This window comes from Pelodiscus sinensis, chromosome 16 (assembly GCF_049634645.1).
Source record: "Pelodiscus sinensis isolate JC-2024 chromosome 16, ASM4963464v1, whole genome shotgun sequence".
NCBI classification, from domain to species: Eukaryota; Metazoa; Chordata; order Testudines; family Trionychidae; genus Pelodiscus; species Pelodiscus sinensis.
Window position 1 is genome coordinate 3,504,978 of NC_134726.1, and position 12,491 is coordinate 3,517,468.

The 12,491-nt window shown below is 43.9% G+C and overlaps 1 protein-coding gene across 1 annotated transcript in view; it reads left to right on the forward strand.

Moving 5' to 3' along the window:
* The first annotated feature begins 11,368 nt into the window (after positions 1 to 11,368).
* CREBBP (CREB binding lysine acetyltransferase) overlaps positions 11,369 to 12,491 on the forward strand; it is a 178,688-nt gene continuing 177,565 nt past the window's right edge. Inside the window, exon 1 of the mRNA XM_075899108.1 lies at positions 11,369 to 11,504. The gene's annotated coding sequence lies outside the window, so the exon portion shown is untranslated. The remainder of the gene's footprint in view (positions 11,505 to 12,491) is intronic.

The following is a 12,491-nucleotide window of genomic DNA, read 5'->3' on the forward strand; positions in this document are numbered from 1 at the left end:
CCTTAAATACTCTCTATGGTCACTTTCCCATGTAAGCAATTGCTGCAGAGACTTGAGATTGTGAATGGAAGTGGAACATATGTGAGGTGGGGGTTGGGACAGGTGGTGAAATATCTGAGAATCCCAGTACTACAGGCATAACAGTAGATTAAAATAGCACCACTGCCTTGTTAAAAATGCATCCAGGAAAACAAATACAAACTGGACCTCTGGACAGTTTGGAGACTCATCTAATTATAGCTGTGACAACCCAAATGTGCAGAATATTTGTGCAGGGAACAGTGCATTCTATTCCAGACACACAATTTTCCAACTCCCTTCATTGTAGGTCTCTGTCTAGGTTGTAATTAAGTCATTCTTGCTTTTCCAGGGTCAGTGGCCCAATGTCTTTGTTACAATAAATCTGAATTGTAATGTACTAACTATTTATATGAATACCCACATAGGCCAATGGCCTCTAAGCTTTGTCTACTCTGCTCAGTTATAAAATTAAAAATGATCCGTTATAAAAACTGTTTTAGGAAAACCATCAATAAATCCCTACCGACATATTTTAGCCTGTGCCTTTAGGTTTATTTAGTGGTCAATTTGTGGACAGTGTCTGTTAAGAACTGTGCAAGGAGAAGGTTCCTGATATTAGTGGACTGATGTGTAGTCAGGGAAAGAAAACAAGAAGGGGAAATATTAAGCCAACATTCCCAAAAACAGAACAACTAGAATGGAGGAAGTGCTAAAAAACTTCCCTCCTCATATAAGCAAACAGAGCACAGGGTAATATCTATGCAAATAGAGTACATTATCTAAATCAGCAGGTATAGTACACACTACAACACCAGACAGCAAGCTCAGCAACGCTTCTGGCAAATAGAGAAGGGAAATACAAAATTGGATGTCAGGTTGTTTAAAAGGCTGATCCTTCTTCACAAGGATCTTTCTTTGGCTTATGTGAAGGGACAGGAAACTTGAAGATAGATACAAAATCAGGGTGCTGTAAGGCTGCTTCACACTACTTTAGGCCCATGTCACCCTGACAGAAGATTGAAGCTTCCGCAGTTGATTGTCTGGGATTTGAATGAGAGGGTCTAGTGAAGACATGTTTATTCAAACTGAGAGGACACTCCTGTCGATGCCAGTAGTCCTCCTCCTATGGGGAGTAAGGGAAGTCAAAGGGAGAGTGTGCTCCTGTTGACTTCCCACAGTGTGGATGGTGCCGAAATTCGATTTAAGATACTTTGATTCAAGATACGCACTTAACATAGCTGGAGTTGCATATCTTCATTCAAACTTATCCCCTAGTGTAGACCTAGCCAGGTAGAGTATAAAGGGACCTTAAACTGAGCATAGATGTAATATGTTTAAAACTCATTTTCAGTCTTAATGAGGATCACACCTCAGAAGTTTACTTTCTTTGTTCTTACTAGCGTTGCTCAAGGAGAACACTACTGAAATTCTAAAGACACTCAAATATATCCTACAATGTGTATAATATATGCGGGGAGGCATGACAGCTCTTCCATATACAGTGGAGGTGAGGTAAAGGGTTTCAAGGTAGTAGTACTTTCCCATCTTCAGAGAAAAAAGTATTATACTCTGGCAGTGGAAAAAAACATAAAATGAGTGTTAGGTAATTTTTGTTAGCGTCTTTACCCAGTGGATTGAATTTCTCACGCGATATTTGCTGATGCCATAAGTGGTTAAAGTACAGCTGTGCTCAGAAGGTTTGCACATACATACTTGCTACTTATTATTTGCTGGGGAGAGATGTCTCTCATTTGAGATGCTTACTTTGAGAAAAGGTGGGTTAGAGATTTTTGTGGGGCCTTGGGCTGGAGCAAGTGGAGGCTCCTCCCTACCCCTTCCACCTGCAATCCCCCACTACACTCCTGCTGGGGAGCAGGGTCAGGACATGGGGACTTCCTCCACTTCCCAGCAGGAATACCGGGTGGGCATAACAGGGAAAGCCCCCGTGTCCTGACCCTGCTCTGTAGTAGGAGTGCCAGGCAGACAAGGTTGGAGACGGCAGCCCTCCATTTGGCCTGGGCCTCTGAGCTCAGGCCCTGTTGGCCAAGTGACTAATTCATTGCTACTTTGAGAAAGCAGGATATTCTGGTTATGTAAGGCTTTGTCCCTGGATCTTAGTTACATCAGTTAAACATTTCATTGTATTAGCCAAAAATCAGGGAAGTCAACAGGAATTTTTTCTGTTGATTTCAGTGAATTTTGTTTCTAGACCCTAGGGGCGGGAAAGGCAATCCATTTTTAAAACCAACCATTCCATATGCAATGCGCTTATTGCTTTTGACGATAGGTAACTTGACATGTGCAACTCCCATGGAAGGAGAATTGGTCATTTGAGTTTTGCAATTACTGAAAGATTGCTTATAACTGCTTTCTCTACTCTTTACAACTTAGCCTTCAGTCATCTTTCTGTCTGGTTTATTTTGTTATTTCTTTGTTTTTTGTTTGTTTGTTTTGCGATAGCACTTATTCCAATTCTTTAGAAATGGTAGTGTTCAACAAACCTTACCAACTTCAAATATTGTTTTGGCACTGGAAGGGTTATTTTAAGTTTTAGCTTTTGATTATGTATTGTAAGTGGATTATACTGTGTGTGGCTACCATCAACAGCTACATACAGTAGAAGTCTGAACTTAGGCATATATCTAATGATTTAGTAAGCATAGTAATTTTCAGAACTGTGGTTTGTGAATGTTTATGTACCTTCAGGTACATCTGGAACATGATCATTCTGGGAACCCTAGTTTAAATCATAGACTTATTGAGTTAGAAGGGACCTCAAGAATCATGTAGTCTAACCCATTAAAGTGCTGAGGTTGTGTAAAGACCCTTAACTTTTCTTGCATAATACTTGTTTGTAACAAAGATACCAGAGAAGTCATTTGCACTTTGGAGGCAGCTTTGAATCTATAATTGTTGGAAAATAAGCTCTGGGGAGAAAAACAAAATGTGTCATAGTAACAAACCGTTATCTGACTAAATATGTACCTATGCACGTGGGGTGAAATCCTGGCCCGATTCACCCAGGGTTTTCTCACTGTATAAAAAATTCCATCTTGTCATCTAGTGAAAATGGACAGACCCAAAAGGGGCTGGCCTTTTCTATACCATTGGACCAAAGCACCGCCTTCTGCAGCACCTACAACACTGCACACTTTGTAAGAGCCCTACCAGTGTCAAATGTTTTTCCTCTCAGCATCCACTAGTTCAACTGTTCGCAGCTGCAGGAGGAATCTTCACCCAAACTTTCCTTCCTGAATTGCCATGTTTAAAGGCCATGGTACTGGATATGCAGAGCCAGGAACTCCAGTAACATCCTCTGAGATGACAGCTTTAATAAATAGCAGCAGTAATAATAGAAATATAAGTAATAATTTGAAAGCCAAAAGCCTTACCTAGTCCTAACAGCTGTTTAAAGACAAAGCACAATTGCAGTTTCATTGCAACTACTGCATAGAATTTGCATGATAAATGGAGGGTGTCTCTTATTGATCAGGTAATAATACCCATATCCTAGCCTATACTGCGGCCAAACATATTGTGCTAATAGGGAACACCCAGTAGTTAGTAACACACGGTAATGTGCTGCCCCTCACCACTGAACTTCTCAGGAAGGGTAATCTTCCCACTCCAGTGGCAAATTGGATATTGTTTTCTATTGGATTTATTTTAAAAGCTTTCTCTACCCTGGCAAAGGTTATTCGTACATCCAGAATACAAACATTGCAAATGTAGGTGTTAAGGACTGGACTCTTCCATCTCCCGCCGTCGGTTAGTGCTGCTGAGCTGAAGCGAAGCAGGAAGGGATTGCTTTTAAAGTAAATATAATTGGCTCAGGAGGATTTAGCACTCTAGAGCAAGGAGGAGAAGGGGCTGGAGCTAGGAGGAGTGGAGGCAGGTGAGCTGCAGGGTGGGGGAAGGTATGATTAGAGGAGGTGGTGTAGTCCCCTGGTTGTGGAGTTCTGCGGGTAGTAGCCAAGTAGAGCACAGAAATGTATATGCCATGCAATTATGTTGATTGTGTGTGTGTGTGTGTGTGTGTGCGCGCACGCACACACACACATGTACGTCAATAAGGAGAAATAATTGGAGAGTTGCAGGTTAGTAACTGTGCAGCTTTCCTTCACCGCAGTTGACTGAAACCATTCTGCTCTGAGATAACTATTGCTCATTCGGTTTGTAAAAATGTCTTTTCCCTATTAGCATTTTTCTTTACATTGTTCATGTAAATACATTTTGAGCTGGCAGTTGAAATTGCATTTTGAATTCAGACACAGCTACTCTGTTACCAAAGTTTTGTGGCATGTGGGGGCTTTTTTGTTTTTGTTGTTTTTCTGTATCCCGTTATATACAGTATTATACAAAGATGACATTATGTAATTAATTGCTGTGCATAGAAAGCTGTCCTGATTGGCTGGAATGTTACACGACTGCAAAAACCTGCAGTAGGTTCACCCTAAAGGTAGAAACTCAAAATGGATCCTTCCGAGTTTATTTTTGTTTCACAAGAAATTGTAAGTTTGGCAAAGATATCATTTCTGTGCAAACACCTGCTTAAGATTCCTGCTTAGAAACATGCCTGGAGATTAATTTCACCTTTATGCCATTAAATGCTTCCTTTAAAAGCTGATTTTAGAACAGTATTAGCCCATGTACTCTAGCACTTTGGCGTCACGTTTCCTGTCCCTCCACAAATGCATATGGAAACAGCACAAAAGCATTTCTAAGTATTAAATGAAAACAATTTCCAATTCAAAAACCAATTTTAAAAAAATCCTAATCTCCTTGAAAATGCTACTTTAATGACATCTCTGCTTATTTTCCCCAGCCCCAGTAAACCCCACAATCACACTACATGCTCCCCTCCTCTTTGCAAACAGATATAAAAGGCCTGTTTGCAAACTCTTCTGATGAGAAGTTTGTAACTTCTGCTGAATTATTTGCTGGGGAAGGTGCTTCCATTCAGCAGATGAATTGTAAATATTGCATATGCTTTGTTGACAACAAACAAAATGGAAAAAAGTTGTATCTGTGAAATATTAAGCTATATATGTATATAGATAAAAATACATATCTTTGACTCATTACTACAGAGCTGTAATCAACTGTATATTAAACTGTTTTACTGTATTGCAGAACATTTCACGCTATCTTAGATGTAGAAAAGCTGAGAAAGTAATTCACAATACAGTATGTCAACTTAAAATTTGTTTGCTTTTTTATTTTGCTTAGGCACAACTTCAAACAGAATCTGTGCCTGTTGTACTGTGTTTCAGAGAATTATAGTTTGAAACACAAACTCTTGGACCTTTTATTTTCTGAACATTGGCTCCTCACGATAGTTCTTAGTGGTTGCTTATGAAACTTCACTCACTTCATTTGTGGCTAGGGTAGGATATTTGAGAGAAATTTTAAAAAAAAGTAAAGGGACTTCTCAGGTAATTTAGGGCTTACGTTAGAAGTACTCCATTTGGTGGCAAGTGACACTTCCATTCTAAATACCAACTCCTTCCTGACATAAACATTTTTAATAATGTACTATACATTGTGAGTCTCCACTGCAGCAGGTTAACTGACCAATAATGCTCTTGAAAAGTGCGGTTGTCACTCTTAATTCAGGTGCAAAGCAAAGGAAACGATACAAAGGAGACATATTGATTTTAGTTTGAGTAGAATCAACCAAGATTTTCTCAGCTAGAGAACTGAACCCCTAGACAGGCTATGTGGTATGGTAAGTAACACAATACACTGTACAACGTGGGTGTCTCCAACAAGCATCCTGTTGTATTTTACTCGGGTTCATGTGTCTGTGATATCTTTAACCCAAAAGACTTAAGGAAAATTCAGAACTCTTGCAAAATAAATACGACATGCAGAAGAAATGAAGGTTTTTTTCTTGTTTCTGGATTCTGTATTCATCCCCCTCCGCTGAGATGAATTCTTATCTTTATGCCTGCCGAATGAATCTTATTTATTTATATTTGCCTAATCTGTTAAAGGACAGCTTTAAATCCTTTTATCTGGTGATGACAGAGCTAGCCTTTTGTAGATTTTTTGGTATGTTAAATTGGACAGCAAACTAATTGCAGCTTTACTACTATTTAAATAGCCTCGCCCCCATTGGCATCCAATACAATTTCAGCAGATACTTCTTTAAGAACTTTGTCCCTCACTGACATTAATAGTAGCAGTCTGATTTTAATTTACATTTTTTCAAAAGGAAAGGTAAGTCTCAGAGAGAATGTTTAACTCACATACAGTACCATTCAGTCTTAAGGCAGCCAGCAATTAGTCCACATTTATCACCATTGTACTCAAACTCAGTCCAGGAATTTTATACCAATACATGCATTTAACCAGTGCTCAAGACTTCCTGGGTGTTGGCCTTCTGTTGGAGGCGAAAGCTGTTTGAACATTATCCAAGGATTTCTGTTTGCTTTCATTGTAGATCATGATTGCCAAGAGATATTTTTAAATAAATCTTATAAAGGAATTTCCAATAAATCCAGTTGTCCTGTTTTCCTTGTTAACTGTATGTTGTTTTCTCCATAAGTAAAATATTTTGAAGGTCCTAAACTTCCGTTGTTACTAAACCCTTGGAGAAAAATGATGCATGTACGGATATGGTGTTATAATTACATCGCATTGTACAATTAAAAATATTGCATGTAGGAGGAAGCGTTTTCAAGAGAGATTTCCAACTGTATAACATCAGACACATTAAATAGCATTTCCAGAAATTGAGATGACTAGGCTAGACCAGATGGGTATATTTTTCCTATCATCCACCTTTAACAGCTGGAGTGCTGTGGTTTAGGAAGCCTGGTGTCCCACCTAAAGTAATGAAAAGTCTAAATCTGGAGCAAGCATTGTCCTGCTGGTGAGTGGTGTGATCTAGTGAACTGAGCACCTGAGTAAGCGCCAGGAAGCCTGAAAATCTCCCAGATGACCTTGAGACATTTGCTTAATGTCTCTCCCTTGGGGTGGAGGGGGCTTTGGGGGAAGACGTGGAGTGGGGGCGGGGCCTGGGGCAGAGTGGGGATCATGCCACTCTCAGCAAATCACAAAATCGGCACCTCTGTGAGCAGGAGACTGTGGGTATAATGGAGCTGGGGAGAGCTATTGATGGGAGAGAAGAGGGAAAAGACTGACCCATGCTGAGAGATGAGAAAGTGAGGAAAGAGTAAAGAAAAAAGTATAGAAATATATTCCACAAATCTGCCCTCAGCCCCACCAAACTCTTGCTGTGGAACTCCCTCTCCTTTCTCAGTACAAGCCTCCTGTGTTGGACTCTGAGAATCAGGTCACTTGTGAGTAAAAGAGCTACGTTTATCTCTCTCATGGCCCTGCCATGTTCCATTTGTTTTCTCCTGGTCCATGGTGATACTTGCTGCCTTCCCTTGCTCCCTAGAGCAGCTAGAGCCACCCTCTGAGCAGACAAGAAGATTTTGCAGTCCAGCACTGCCGGACCTCTATACCTGGGTTTGTCTCCCTAACCCTCAGAGGTCATACCCAGGTATCTTGCTGCAGAGAACAGGCAGGAAATAAAGAAGGTCTCGGAGTAGCCACCCTCTCCTCTCCCTGCTGCTATGTATTCCCTACTTCAAGCTGAAGCAGCAGGAAGCGCGCGGAAGTTTGGACACCAAAAACCAGTCCATTCGGGAAGTAAAGAGGAGACATGATCTCCAGAAGGCTGTGGGGTAAGGAAAACAATAGGCAGGGGAGCCTCTTCCTGGTTGTGCAGACCTAGCATAGAACACTCAAGGACCAACCTACAGTGAATGTGAAGTTTTGCCTTCATTTACAGTCACCTGACTTTTCCATCATGTTCCCTCTATGGGTCTCTGCTCGCTCCCCAGGTTTTTCCATGAACCCCAGCACCCTTGGTGATGCTGAAATAGCTCACCTCAGTAGGCAGACAGGCCAGTATCACAAGGGAAAGCTAGTCTTATCTCCCTCCCTCCTCCTTTGGGTGTCAGGCCCTCTTGGGCTTCACTTCAGTTGGATATAGATGGTCTTTCAGTCAGCAGACCAAAGCCAACACCCACCAGTTAAAGCCCTCAGTTCAGCCATCCAAATCAAAAGGGAAAAGCAGGAAAGTCAAATCAAAAGCGCATACATTAAATCCAACCCTCGTAGGCCCATTAACAGCTCGGATCCCTTTCTCCCAATAAACGAGATGAGCTATTAGATGTGCATCTGCCATTTCCAAATGTCCCCATTATACTAGGACTTGGAAGAGGAGGATACTCAAAGTGGCCAGAAAGCCAACCTCAGAACAAGGCATTCTGCGAGTTCTACCTCAGAGAGCTTGAGATGCTAAAGCAGAGTCTCCAAGAAAGAAAGGAGCCAGGAAGGAAAAAATGCCTCCCCAGTACATCACCCAGCATGGGAAGAGTGCCAGAGGAGAGAGGAATGAAGAGTCAAAGGATTCCTCTCCTGAGGGCAGGTTTTCCAGCCACAGGTAAAAAAGAAAAAATGGTGAAAATTCAGACGGTCCTTCTCCAGGAAAAGGAGCAAGAGCAGGTATCAGGCCCAAAGGCAGACAGACACTTCCCCTATGGGATTGGAAAAGAATTGTTTCTACCTCTCTCAGGAATGGTAGATAATAGTAATAGATTATAATGGGACAGCCTTAGGATGTGGCCATCCTGTCAGAAAACTTTTCATGAAGAGGGTCATATCAGTAACTAGATAGACAGACAACTGCATGGATTTAACCAATAGGATTTAAATGCATCAGCCAGATGGTATCTATACTGACCACCTGGAAAGAACACATGCGAGCAAAACAGTTATTGTCTTTCTCCAAACACTCTGGAGGGAAATTAATTGCACTGACTGTGGGCAAGAAGACTATTGAAACAGCTGAGAAGAAGCAAGAAAACAGATACAGCCAGTCTAGTGGCACAGACGCTGGGTTCTAAAGAGGAATATAGTAAGAGGAGTCCATAGAAAGTACCGTGGTAATGCCAGTTCATAAAAAATAAACACATTGTGTTTTGCAAAGATAGAGCTGAGAAAGCACAGTACTTAATAGAACTAAAGCATCAAAGAGAGAACCTGGCTTAGAAGAAAGCTTGTACGTAGGCCTGGCTTACCGGGTCATCACTTGTCTTTCATATGAAGACCCTGGCAGGTTTAAAATCCTTTGAAGATACACGTCCTGTCTTTGGTCACCATGTGGGTCAGTTCTTAGTGTAATTGTGAGTGTCCTCTCTTCCCCCTGGAAGGGCCACCACTTGATACAGTTTCATGTTTCTTCCAGGCCTCCTTATTAGCGGTGACAGTAATTAAAATTTCTCACAGGGACTGTCCTATTGCAGCTCTGGTCCCTGCCAGCTCTGTAAATAGCTCCCTGTTGGCTTTTGCCGCATCTCAGCCAGGTCTTGCCGGACGCCCCCACTGACTTTCACCTCTGCTCCTGATGCAAATCGAACCAGTCTATGCTATTTCCTGGAGGGTGACACTTCCGCAGATTTGTTACCTGTGTTAGGGATTTGCATTGTTTCCCTCAGTGACCTTAGCCTGCAGGAAGTTTTGTTGGGCTCACCCATTGAGCCAGGAATACCATCACTGGTCAGTCCGTGAAGTTACACAGGGTATTTATAAAGTTGGTACAATAGTTGGCCCATAGTCCATGTGCCCCTAGTATCTGTCCTATGTCAATATCATAGTCTTTGGTAATTCCAGAGATGGGGAGCCAGCCAAATGCTCCAGTCCTGGGGAGGCGGGGAGACTCAGGGCTTGGCCCTCTCACTTCAGACCCAAAGGGGAAGGCCGAGGCTCTGAGACTTGCTGCAGAGCTGTAGCACAACCGGTTCATCCCGCGGCGGGAAGTCCTGAACCTCACTGCAAGCCAGATCAAAGTAAGCCGGGGGCCAGATCTGGCCTGCAGGCCGTAGGTTCCCCACCCCTGAACTATTCCCTGGTTCCAAAGCATCACAGCTCCCACAGCATCCTTTTCCTAAAATAGTCTTTAGTCATTTGCAATTAATAGGCGTTAACAGAACAGCGCTTTAGACCGTCTGGCTAAAATTCCCTTCCTTTCCCAATTGTTCAGCTTTCATTCTTGGCTCCTAAGTTGTCGCAATTGCCCTAGACATCAGAGCATGATCCAAGAGCTGGATTTCTTATCTGAAAAACAAACAGGGGAAAAAGGTTAGTTTTCTTTATCCATCTAAAAAAAACAAACAATTTGTTTTTCCTTTTAAGGCCAACATTTAATGGTAATTCAAATCCCACTGTTGCTACTTTTTCCACAGCTAATCATTGTGACGTTGGCAGACCAGGGCATGCGAGAGTGTGTTCAAGTCAATGAAGTTCTGCGCTAGTATAGATCAAAGTAATTAAATGCAGAAAAGTGTATGTGGTGTTTGAACTTCATGGAAACTAATGGGATGTTACATCAAATCATAGAACCATAAAGCTGGAAGAGACCTCAGAAGGTCATCAAGTCCAGCCCCCTGCTCTAGGCAGGACCAATCCCAACTAAATCAACCCAGCCAGCGCTTTGTCAAGCTGAGACTTAAACACGTCTAGGGATGGAGACTCCACTACTTCCCTAGGTAACCCATTCCAGTGCTTCACCACATGACCACATATCAAAATTATTGCCCACCCTTGGATTAGATGGCCTTACAGTCTGCAAATGTCTGCCAACTGCATGTGGCACTGAGCAACCTCTGGAGTTCCCATGGGCAGTCTGCTTAATCCCAGAGCAAACACTGGGGCTACGTCTACACTGGCCCCTTTTCCGGAAGGGGCATGTAAATTTCACCAGTCGTCGTAGGGAAATCCGCGGGGGATTTAAATATCCCCCGCGGCATTTAAATAAAAATGTCCGCCGCTTTTTTCCGGCTTTTTTAAAAGAGCGTTTTTTAAGAGCGTCTACACTGGCCTACACTTCAAAGGAATAAGACCCTCCGGAAAAGGGCACTTTTTCCGGAGGATCGGGGCCAGTGTAGACGCTCTTTTCCGGCTTTTTTAAAAGCCGGAAAAAAGCGGCGGACATTTTTATTTAAATGCCGCGGGGGATATTTAAATCCCCCGCGGATTTCCCTACGACGACTGGTGAAATTTACATGCCCCTTCCGGAAAAGGGGCCAGTGTAGACGAGCCCTGAGTGAGTGAGGCTGATACAGGGGAAGCAGCTCAACCATGTGAAGGGGCTGGCCAGGTCAGAGCTGGGTGTGGCAGTGACATCACAAGGCCTATTGCAGTACCTCAGCTTATTGGTTAAAGGACTTTGGGAGGTGATGACCTCACAGAGAGTCCATGGCAGCAGCCAGCTGGGACAGGCTGCAGGGCAGGAACAATCTCAGGGACCCTAATGGCTTTGCTGCAGGGAGTCTTGTTCTTGGGGTCTGCCTTTGAGGACTGAGAGAGAATTCAAGGTAACAAACGTGAGCACGAGGAGCCTCTTTGGAGTGTTCTCCTTCCCCAGAACTCCTATGCGCCAAATGACAGACGTTCCTGTGGAGAAAGTAAGTGCCTGTGAGATGTCTGGTGCCGATGCAGCCTGATCCACCTGGAGCTGGCCAAATGTGAGGCATGGGAAACACTAAGTTAAATGGGAGAACTATTTTCCCACCTAGACCTTTTCCTTTGTTACCACTGGGGACATTGGAATGTGTCTTTTTTGTTTCTCTTTCCCCATAGCTTCCTGCCTCTCAGAGCCTCTGTGCAGATTGGATGAGCTGGGGAGGCCGACAACAGGGAGGAGACGCAAGACTTTTATTATTCTCTTTAAGGCCCAGGAAATGAGCCAGAACCAGTTGTCTGCTTGGGGAATTGTTCTGCTTCTCGCCGTTGGTTGGCTCTGAGCAGTTCCTCAGTCTCTCTGGCAGTTGGGTGTGCCCCATGGCTGGGGAGCTGTGAGCCATGGGAGAGTGTCGCTAGCAGCAGTGTAGAATATGAGGTGCCCTGTCAGGTGGAGTCAGTACAGGTGCTGAGGGGTGCAGTAGAGCCCCATTCTTCCCCCCTTTTTCCCATGTGAGCCCACCAACCGGGGTCAGAAGCAGGCGATTCCTCCTGTGGCCGCTAGATGGCGATGCAGTCCCACACATCCCCATTCTCCTGATTGTCCAGATTTTTTATGCTCTCATCTAGCCTGTCCCAAATGTGGCTGTCAGGGTTACCAGCTGGCTTCAGAAAAAATACCGGACACGCTTGATCTCAGATGGGGGGGGGACCCCAGCCATGAAGGGAGCGGGGCTGGCGGGAAGCAGGGCGGAGGCAGCAGGGCTGGCCGGGAGAGATCAGGGGGACGGGGGGATCAGCCAGCGGGAAGCAAGTCTGGCCAGGAGGGGGTCGGGGGAACGGAGCTGGCTGGGGGAGATCAGGAGGAGGACGAGGGGGCTGTTGGCCGGGAGCTGCCTAGGTAAGTGCCTCCCGGCCAGAGCCTGCCTCTGACACCCCTCCCCCTCCACCCAACTCCCTGACCCAGGTTACCAACCCCTCCTGCTCCAGGT